Below are 11,660 nucleotides of genomic sequence, written 5' to 3' on the forward strand. Positions count from 1 at the left end.
TACACACCGTCATCTGCCTTCTTCGGCCATCTGCCCCATGTTTCCCCTACAATCCACTCTGCAGCGTGTTGTAACATAGTCTGCTGCCTGGTCTCCAACCTTCTCCATCAGTTCATTGTCTCAGACAATTCCGTCATCTACGGATTCCTGGTGCCTTCCTTGCCCCGACCTCTGTGTCCCCCAAGACCCACATGATCTCACCTTGATTACAGCAAGAACCTCCTTCCACCTCCCTGCCCACCACCTGCCCTCCACCGAGCACCTGACTTGCTGTCAGAAATATTCTGTGGCGGCTCCCACCATCGGCAGGGACCAACCTCCATCCCTCATCAAGGGATGGCACCCATTTGCCGTGATCTGGCCCCCACAGCCCTCCCCTCCCTCCACCTCTGCGCATGATTTGTGCACCAGCTACCCTGAGTTATTTTGCTTCTCAGAATGCAGCACATGTCTTTGCAGCTCCTCGCCTTGTGTTAACAGTTTGTTCTCTCTGGAACGTGCCTCCAGACGTTTCCACTCTCTGCTCCCTTCTGCTTTTTTTCTTTTTCTACATTTAAAAAAATTTGCGAGGTAGACTCACAGACAAATATATGAAACCTCTATGATGGTTGAACAACTGTCCCATGGATACCGACTCAGACGAGAAAATAGACCATTATCAGCAACCCAGAGGCCCCTGCGTGTCCCCCTCTGAAGGGGTCCCCTCCCATCCCTGCTAGAGGGTACCCATATCCTCACATCGGCCATAATCAGTTCACGACTTTCTGGAGTTCTGCCCCATGAACGCTAAGGATTGGTTTTGCCTGGTTTTTCAACTTCATGCCTCTGGAATCCTGTTCTTTTGTACCTGCTTCCTTCATTCAGCATGGTGCTGGTAAGCGTCATGTGTGTTCTGTGCTTTGTTATGGTTTTCTTTTTTTTAAGATTTATTTATTTTATATGAAAGAGAGAGAGAGAGAGAGTGTGCATGAGCATGAGTGGAGGAGAGGCAGAGGAAAAGAATCTCAAGCAGACTCCCTGCTGAGCGAGAAGCCTGACTCCGGGCTCCATCCCAGGACCCATGAGACCATGACCTGAGCTGAAATCAAAGGTTTGATGCTCAACCGACTGAGCCACCCACATGCCCCCCATTGTGGTTCGTTCTTAATCTGACTTTATAGCATTCCATTTCATGAATATATTGCACTTGCTGTTAATGGACATTTGGGTTTTTTTCCCTTAATTTCTTCTTCTCCAGTGTCTATCTACCACTAAGCATAGGATTTAAACTTCCTCTCTCACTAACTGAATATAAGCCTCATGAGAGCAGAGACCGTTTTGTTCTGGATTCCCAGAACCTACAGAGCATCTGGAACGCAGCTGCTGCTCAAAATATGCATTGACTGCAGGAATGTTCACTTAAACTTGAAGCTATCCCACAATTTAGAAAATCTATCCACCTCTTTACCCTTTGCATGGCGTCCTGTGAATGGACTGGGCTGTTTTAGAGGAAAAAAAACATAAATATGTCCCTGAAAAAGTAAATTTAAAGAGTTGGTAAAATTCAAGTCATTATCATCCGGATCATCTCCAGTCCCTGAGTTGGTGAAATAACATTTTGAAATGTCAGGAAAAAAAAGTGGCCTGGATACGCAGTGATGGATCTGAAGGGCCTGACAGCTCGAGTACTTAGCTTGGAATTTATGAATCAAAAGCTTTAAAACTTAACGCAAGAAAGTTTTTTTAAGTACTACTATTTCCACCTAATTAAGGACTGTCATACAAATATGATTTATTTACAGCTATCATTTATGTACAGAGCAGAACTATCCAAGGCTTTTAAAAAAAATTTTCTAATTACTTTTATGCATTAACTCAATCCAGGGGCTTTCTAAAAATACCATCTTTCCCCTTCTGGATAAAGAAATTAATGCCTACTTATCATATAAAATTTAGAAACTGTAGAAAAATATAATGAGAACATAAAAATTGCTGGAATCCTACCACCTGGAGATAATCATGGTGGACACTTAGAGGATAATACTTTCAATTTTTTCTGTACATGCTTGTATGTAAATTTATATATGTATGGTATAAAAACTAGATAAAATATGTTGTTTTGTATCTCGCTTTATTTATTTCACATTTCATTTGTACTCATTAAACAGACTCACAACTATAAAATTGTTGGAAAACATCATTTTAAATGACTTCAAGTTGTCTTTCTAATGGATTTACCATAATTTGCTCAGCTTTTTCCCTATTATTGGAAATTCTGCCTGTTTCCAATTTCTTGCTATTATAAACAATGCTCTCATGAAAATCTTGTACATACTTTTCCCTTTTTGATTATTTTCTTGGTCTAGACATAAACAGATTTAGTAGGATGGATACAGAATCAAAGGTTATGATCTTTATAAAGATTTCAAGGAGTTGCTCTCTTTCTCAGCAAGTTACATGGGGAAAATGGTTCTTTTGTAATATTGGGTGAAAAAATTAGGGTGTGCAATTATATCTTCATTATCTCAGTTATTTGAAACACATTAAAATATGTGCTATAGAAGGATATAGTCAACTGATTGCCTCTGAGCACAGAATTGTTTTGTTGTTGTTTGGTTGGTTTTTGTTTTTTTCGTTTTTTTACTTCTTTAGACTTTTAAACTTTTACACAAAGTGTTCCTGTGGAGCGTTTCTGCCCCCAAGACACAGTATTGTGGTCCACCACAGTGCGCTGTGCTCATCTTTATCCATGCACCGATTTCTCTTATTTTTGATTCTCTATTTCCTTTTTTCTTTCTTTTTTGAGTTGTTTTTTTTTTTTAGGAAAGTTATACGTGCCAATTAATTCTTTGAGATTTCTAACCCAGATGACATCCCCTTGCACTGCCTTGCCCCCCTTCCCGCTCCCCAGAAGACACTGCATTTCAACTCATTTTATTCCCTTCAAAGTTTTCTGATGCCAAATTACTCACAGATCCCATTTAATTAGCAGAAGGCACAGTTACTGCTAAAGTCTCAAAAGTTTCTGGACATTAATCATGTCACAAATAAAAACTCAAGGTAAGTTAAAATGAGCTTTTCTCAGGCTGGGTGCACGACCAGGATTAGCTCAATCTGTGATTAAAGACCATTTAATTCTATAGAGAAAAGTACTCAGTTGTATGCAGATACAATTATAATTACTTAGAATTGTATATAAGTACTAAATTGTTTTATTTATTGTATTTTATTTTATATTTTTTAAGATTTTATTTATTTATCTGACAGACAGAGAGAGAGAGGAAGAGCAAGCACAAGCAGGGGGAGCTGCAGAGGGAGAGAGAGAAGCAGCCTCCCTGCTGAGCAGGGAGCCCTACCTGGGGCTTGATCCTGGGACCTTGAGATCATGACCCGAGCCAAAGGCAGATGCTTAATGGACTGAGCCACCCAGACGCCCCAGTACTAAATTGTTTTAAAGCCTACTGCCTTTTAAAATGTTTTAAATAATACATTTATTCAGAATCTATTTCTTGAAGACCAACCAAATCCCAATGGTGGGGAAGAGAGCTGAGAAAGGGGTGTGGCATCTGACCTCAGACAGGTGATACTCTACTGAGAAGTAGAAGGATTCCAGTATCAATGTCTACGTGTGGGTTTTCCAACACCACTGAGTTAACTCAGTTCTGACACTGTCGACCCAGGACAGCATCAGATCCCACAGGTTAAGTGTTCAACCCCACGGGCTGCCCCTCACCCCTGAGACTTCAGAGTCCAGTCCAAAGTTGTCACCTGTGCTTCTGATTATAGATTAGAGGTTCCAACCACCCTCTCCTTGGCTTGGATTAATTTACTAGGGTGGCTCACAGAGCTCAGAGAAGTATTTCACTTACAAGATGGCCAGTTTGTGATAAAAGGATAATAACTCAGAAATAGCCAGATGGAAGGGATGCCCAGGGGCAGGTGTGGAGAAAGGGCATGAAGCTTCCATGTTCTCTGGATCTACCACTCTCCCCGTTCTCCACATGTCTACCAACCTGGAAGCGCTCCCAACTTTATGGAGGTTTCATTACCTAGGCCCACTCAATTAAGTCATCGGCTACCTTCAGCCCCTCTCCTCTTCAGCAAGGTCCAAAGACTGAAGGTTCCAACCCTCTGATCACGTGGTTGGTTCCCCTGGCAACCAGCCTCCCTCCTCAGGTGCTTTTTCCAGGGTCGCCTCATTAACATTAAAGAGACACCTTGATCGCTCTCATCACAGGAAATTCCAAGGATTTTAGGGAGTCCTGTGCCAGAAATGAGGATGAAGACCAAATATAGATATTTCTTATTATAAATCACAGTATCGCAGGAGGAGATGAACATTCAAGAGATAACCACAAGTAATTACAAATCAATAGGCAATTGCAAAGTGCGGTAAGGATTCAGAAAGAATACACGGCTTTATAAGTAGAGGAGCATGATTTCATCTGAGGAAGTCAAGAGAGGCTTGTGAGCAAAGATCTGAAAAAATAAACAGATGGTGACGAGGGAAGGAAAAAGAGAAAAGAATATTGCAGATGAGTGAACTATATGCAAAGGCCTTCATAACCAAATAATGTTACAGAACTCATGATATAAAGCTACCAGCGCTTGAAGACTATCATTTTGTGCAGATGGGCAACCTTGGTTGGCGGTTCCAAAGAGAAATGATTTTGGAGCACTTTTCACAATAATAGCTATACCGTTGTCGAATGTCTTAAAAAACAAAATTCGACTGAGTAAATTTGAAAGATCTTGTTGGCTTTTTTCAACAGTTCATGCATGAATCAGGGAGCTTCCCATCTAGCACATAGCAAGGAGCTTGGAGGAGCACACGGGTTGGCTGAGAATGTATATTATTGGCCTTCTTTTCTACTCCATTGTATTGTTTAAATAATGTGTTTTTATGAAACCTACAAACGACATGACCTACCCCTATTAACGTAATGTCGTTTATAAAAATAACAATGTACTTGGTACGACCAAGTGACTGTGAGGACTCTCTTTCTGCCTCAGGGATGAAGCAGCAAGAGGAAGGAAGTCCTGTTTGGGCACTTGGTCGGAAGCCTGCTCTCTAGTCCCGGAATGGTACTTGGCCGTGGATAGGAATTCCACCACTGCTTTATCTTCTCAGCTTCCTTCTTCCCTCTGACCTCTGCCCTTGAAATGCATATAACCTGGGGAGTAAACCCCGGGTCATTTGGAGGAGCCCCAGGTGCTAAAGTGAGTGTTTTCCACACGTTAGCTTTGTTTGAGAAGAGTTAGAGACTTTTCCCAGAACATACGTTTATAAATATATAGATAGATATTATTTTTAGAGTTGTAGGCTTTTTCCAGAACATCTCTTTACCAATGTGTTCAATAGAATGTAGAAAGAGATGGAAAAATTGCTACATAGTTACTGTGCCAATTCAAACAGTAAAAATCACCTACTTTCCCTCCATCCCGACTGATAATTTTCTGTGCATACATATGTATGTGAGGTATGTACACAGTTTTGTAAAAGTCATTATTCCTTAAATTTGCTCTATTGGGGAAGCCTGGGTGGCTCAGTCAGTGAAGCGTCTGCCTTCGGTTCAGGTCATGATCTCAGGGTCCTGGGATCGAGCCCCGCATTGGGCTCCCTGCTCCGCGGGAAGCCTGCTTCTCCCTCTCCCTGCCACCCCCCACCCCCATTCATGCTCACGCTCTCTCTCTCTCTCTCAAATAAATAAATAAAATCTTTAAAAGAAATTACTCTATTAAATATTTACTTTTTACTCAAGAAAATATCACGCTGTATCAATAGAACCATTTTTAACGATTGCGTAGGATTCAATGCTGCGTGATTTTACTTAACTATTCCCTTGGTGGTTTCCAACATTTTACCAGAATAAAAATTGCTGCAGTGGATATTCCTATGCATATATGTTGCATAGTTTCCAGTTATCTCCTTAGGGTAAATTCACTGACAGAGGACTTCTGGTTATAGGGTAAACATGCTGAGCTGCTTGATGTACATAAGCAACTCTTCTCAGCAACGAGAATGGACCCATTTTCCACCAAAAGTGTAAGACTACTTGCTAACTCATATCTTCGAACACTGGGGTTCACCACTCTTTCAAATATGTACCACTCTTGTAGACGAAAAATGATACGTGTTCCTGTGTTGTCAGCCTGGTCCATGTGGAAAGGTTTCAGACGTACCAGCCAAAGGAAGAGACTGGATGGATGAAACCAACCCTCCTCTTTGAAGACCCAGAAACTCACTCTTTTCTGTCCATCACAATGATCTGACCCCAGGAGACTGACTCTAGCCAACTAAAATGCATAGGGCGGTGAGAATTATACCAAGTTATCCATTACTGATTGTCAATGGAAACCACAGGCATCACAAAACTCAGGAATCCATGTGTGAATAAAACCAGTACATTTGGCCTCAGAATGCTATGCGTGCACTGAATGTGCATTGGAAACCACTCTATGATTTTGCATACAAAAAAATCACTGTCAAAGGGAACAGAAAAAATGTGAAATCCACATCACCAACACGTTCATCAAAAAGTTGTTTGATGAACATAGGATCAAAATAAAGACGAGGAGAGAATTCAGTAGCGTTATGGATGGGTGGGTTTGCCAGAAAGAACAGTGTTTGAAGGCTGTTGGCTCTAATCTTTCCACTTTGGCTCCATCCTAAGGAGAGCCTGCTATTGAGATGGGGAACATTTGCAAGAGGTGGTTACCCTGGGCTGCATTTAGATAGAGCTGACATTTATTTCTGTCACCTTGTTCCTTGTTCTGTTCTTCCATTCCTCGGAACCCCTTCTGATGAACACATTCTTTTTTTTTTTTTTTTTCCCTATGTTGATTCGTGAAGTGGGCTGTTGTGGAGTTTTGCTGGCCACCCACTCTCCTTCAGGTGACCTTACACAGCTATTATATGACCTATTAAGTGTTCATTTGATTCATCCCCTCCTCTCTTTTCATTTAGCAACTGTAAATGGGCCAAGCCAAAAAAAAATTCAATGGTATGCTTTATGCTTATTTGTTATATTAATCAGGACAGAAACCTGGCTTGGCTTAGTTCGGAGAAAAGCAGGAATGTTTACTAGCTCAAAAATGAGAACCAAAGGAGTGATGCAGATGGGGCTGGACTGGTGTGTAACTGGAATCAGGATCCTAATGCCTTCCAACTCTTGGTTTCTCAGTGTGGTACGGAATTGCTCTGGCTTCATGCCTTCCTACAGCTGACCAGGGAAAGGGGGTGTGAATGTGTGTGTATCAGCAGGGAGGGGATGGTTTGTAGACGTGACTCAGAAAAGTTCCAGACTCAAGACTTTCATGACATGAGCAGAGATCCAAGGACTCTTCCTTGCCAGTTCCCATTGAAATAAAAATTCTTTTTTTTAAAGATTTTACTTATTTATTTGAGAGAGAGCGAGCGAGCACGAGCAGGGGTGGGGGAGGGGCAAGGGGGGAGGGAGAAGCAGACTCCCCGCTGAGCAAGGAGCCCGATGCGGGACTCGATCCTAGAACCCTAGGATCATGACTGAGCTGAAGGCAGACACTTAACCGACTGAGCCAACCAGGTGCTCCTGAAATAAAAATTCTTGACAAGAATTCGATTCATCCAGCTTGGGTCCCATGCCCCAAGAAAGGTGAGTAATATATCCATTAACAATACCTGGTTGAGTAGAACATTTTCCAGTAGAATTGGGTTAGTCTCCCCTGCCTCCAGGCGAAATAATATATATTCACTGTGTGTCCCTATCATTGATAAATAGTGGGACGCCGTTTCTAGTTTGTCTCTTGTGACTCATCTATTCAGATACTTTGTTCCTTTTGAAAAGATGTGATTTTTCATAGCTAGGTTTTTAAACAGAGCCAAACATTGGCCTGCTCATCGTGCCCCCACACACAGCTTTGTCACAATACAAATCTGTAAACCACGGGACTCGAATGAGGCATCCAGCTGTTTGGCAGGCTCAAGGGAATTCATACGTGACCTACCAGGGGATCATGGTGAAGGTCTCAAGAGGCAACATTAGAGCTCTCATCACCCTCTCTGCTGGTGCTCTTCTTCAGCTAAGGACAGGGAGTACATCACAATTGTCTAAGTAAAAGGCTAGAGAAGATGCACTGAGCTATGTGCGTGTAAGCTCACCAGCAAGGGACCCTGAGCCATCTAAGAGAAGAAAATTAAGATGGCGTGATCGCAGGAGATGAGTATCCTCCATAAATCTCACATAAAACTGGAGAGACAGGCAGGCTTCTGAGACTGCCTCTTGTGACCAGGGATATGTCTCTCATATGGTGGTTAAGAATCCTGATGTCACCAGCTCCTAGTAACATGGGTTTTAGGACATGATTCCGTGTTTGAAGCCCCAGGCTTCTCATCTGAAAAATGAAGGGGACCAACATAATCACCTTAGCAGGTGATGCAAAGCGTGTCCCCATTTCCTGTTGGATGGATTCATTTTTCTTCTTGTTATTAGTTACTACCATCCGGAGAGGGTTTGAGATTTCAGTTTGGATGCTCTAAACCTTCAGAGCAACAGAAAGTTCTTTGGGAGATCATCGGCCCTATATCATGCTCTCTCCTACTGGAATGGAATCATTAAACTCCAAAGTGGTCCATGGGAAGAAAAGGGGCCCTGTGATGGAACTACTTTGGAAAATACTGAACTTAACAGGGTTAAACAGGCTGTTGAAGCTTCTACTCTGCTCATATATGTGCAATCACCACACCATAGTCACAGTGATGGTTTTTGAAACAGAAATACGATCATGTCACTTTTTGACCTGGAACTTTCCAGTGGATTCCCTTTGCACTTGGAATCGAATCTAAACCTTGTGCTTTGACCTCTACATCCCTATGTAATTTGACCGTTGGTCTCTCCAGGCTCACTGTGTACACTTCTCCCCCTTGCTCACTAATCTCTTGCTGCATGCATCAAATCCCCTGCCTCCAGGATTTTGCACTTCCTCTTCATCCTCTCTGGGGTGATTTCCTTCCACCTTGTCCCATGGTGGGACATGGGACATTCGCATTCGCATTCTCTAGGTCTCCCAGGGCTCCCTCCCTGACCACCGCATCTAAAGGAGGCCCTGCGCCACCTCGCTTATTTCCCTCAAGCGAGCTCTTGGGTTCACACTGGTCAAATGGTGCCTCACTGAGTGCCTTGGAAAGGGTACCTATTTTGCCTTGTTTTCCAGATCTGCTTCAGTTCTCTATCATCAAAGAAAATTGGTCTTCCTTCATCAAGTTGAAAATCCCTCTGTGTTTCCACCTGTCACTTCACGCAGCCTGGAATTAATTGCAGTTGGAATATGCATGATGTCAGCATGAATATTTACAACAAAGCAAGAGAATTGCGTAGAAGCAACCATTGCATTGAATGACTTGCTTCCATTTTTTTCCCCTTTGAATTCACTCAATGGGACCATGGGATTGATTAATGGGATTTTTTTGGAATTTCATGAGCTCACGTGTTCTCTCCCTGAAGAAGGCAGTTGTAACGGGCGGGCTGATGGGTTGCTGGCATGGTTTAAACACACCGAAGTATTGCCCTTTCACGGGGCAGCCCTGTAACCATACCTCCATGTAAAAGTCCTAGAATGTGCTTTCACCGGCCCTGTCAGCAAACTTTAACCCATCAATCAACCAGTTGGTGCCAACCATATGGGAATCGCTGGGAGTCTTACACAGGGGCATGTGTTCCTGCTCAATCATTCAGGTGGTTGTGTATTCCTTGGAGGAATAAGGCAGGTTGATAGGATGTTGGAACTTGAGCCCTCTGAGATCCTGGAGCCCATTCTTGATTTTGAGGGTAGAGGAACTGAGAGAGGTACAGGATGGGGGCTGAGGTGGGGGAATGTGATGTCAGAGCTGTTGAAAGCCTGTCCAGAGAACCTTCCACCGCAAGGCAGAGTCACAATACCAGAAACACATAGGGCAGACATAAGCCATCACCAAGGCAGAGGCAAGAAGGTGAGGCCCCAGCAGTGGAGGGATGGGTGATCTACCATAGCAGGGAGCAGGCAGGTGGTGTGGGGGCGCTGTGAAGGTTACACTCGAATGGTGGACATGAAGCTGGGTCTTGAATGGGAGGAGCGACAAGAAGCTGGGGCGTCACTGGAGGCAGCATTTCAGAGTCTTGAAGAGTGAGGGGAAAGTGATGCCCCTGGTCCATCACTGCTCTTTCCCGCATCTCTACTCATTCTCTGTCCCGGGTCCCTTGATGGGCATCTTGTTGCTTGTTCAGCATCCTTCTGGCTTGGCAGTGGGGTCTGTACCTCATGCATGGGTGGCCTCTTACAGGTCCCTAGTGTGTCTGTCAGTCCCCAGTGCCTGTCCATCGGACCTACGTCCTCAGCATGGCTGCGGGAGCTCTCTTACCGCAGACGATTTCATGCTTCCTCCTTTCCCTGTTGGAGCCTTCCGTGATGATCCTTGCTGCGCCATTTTTCCATTTACCCGATGCCTTTGGCACTTGCCGCCATTGCCAGATGTTTAAACCCTCAATTGTTTGGTGACCCTTTGCTCTAAGTTACCTGGGTCTCTCACACTGGGTCGTAAGCAGAGCCCGTCTCTGCTCCTCTGGGCTGGGCTCTCTGCACAGGAGCAGTAAGTAACCCTAACGCTCCGTTGGATAAGGCGGGTCTCTGCTTTCCACTGACAGTGGCCTCTGCTATGATCCGAACGTTTGTGTCCCCTGCAAAGTTTGTATGTTGAAATCTTAACACGATGGTATTAGGATGTGGGGCCTTTGGGAGGTGATTAGATCTTGAGGGTGGAGCCTTCATGATGGGATTAGTGTCCCGGTGAGAGACCCCACGGAGCTCCCTGGCCCCTGTGAGGGGCACGTGACCCACCCACACTAGCACCTTGACCTTGGGCATCCAGTCTCCAGAGCCATGAGAAATAAATCTGTGCTGTTTACAAGTCACCCAGCCTGTGGTATTTTGTTACAGTGGAATGGACTAAGACAGCTTTTATCTGGTTTCTTCAGTTGAGATCCCCACCCGGGGCCCTAGAAGCATTGACTTTCTGAGCCCTGGTGTGGGGAGCACGTGCTTAAATATTATTCTTTTTTTTTAAATTGTGGTAACATATACATAAAATTTACCATTGTAACCATTATAAGGGCACAATTCAGTGGCATTTAAATACATTCCCATTCTGGTGGGACCATCACCACCATCCATCTCCAGCACTTTTTTCATTACCCGGAACTGAAACCTAATACCCATTAAACACTAACTCCAGCCCCTGCACCCCTGCGTCCCACCCCCCTCCCGCCCCCCCTACTTTCCCTCTCTATGAATTTGATGACTCTAGGAACCTCACGGCGTTTTTGTCCTTTTGTGACTGGCTTATTTCAGTGAGCATAATGTCTTCAGAATTCATCCATGTTGTAGCCTGCATCCAGAAAGTCCTTCCCTTTGGGGCGCCTGGGTGGCTCAGTCGGTGAAGTGTCTGCCTACGGCTCAGGTCATGATCCCAGGGTCCTGGGGTGCAAACCTCCGTTTGAGTCCCTGCTTTCCATTCTTGTTCTCTTTCAGCTCCCTCCTCCAGGGGAGAGGCTCACAGTCATATCTGTCCCCCTCCCAATTCACAAGCGAGAGGTGGATATGGCTCGCACGGGGAGAGGGGATGGACAACTCTCTGGGGCCCATAGGGGTGTCTCGCTCCCTGCTTGTAG

This window comes from Phoca vitulina, unplaced genomic scaffold, assembly GCF_004348235.1.
Source record: "Phoca vitulina isolate PV1807 unplaced genomic scaffold, GSC_HSeal_1.0 scaffold47, whole genome shotgun sequence".
Lineage (NCBI taxonomy): Eukaryota > Metazoa > Chordata > Mammalia > Carnivora > Phocidae > Phoca > Phoca vitulina.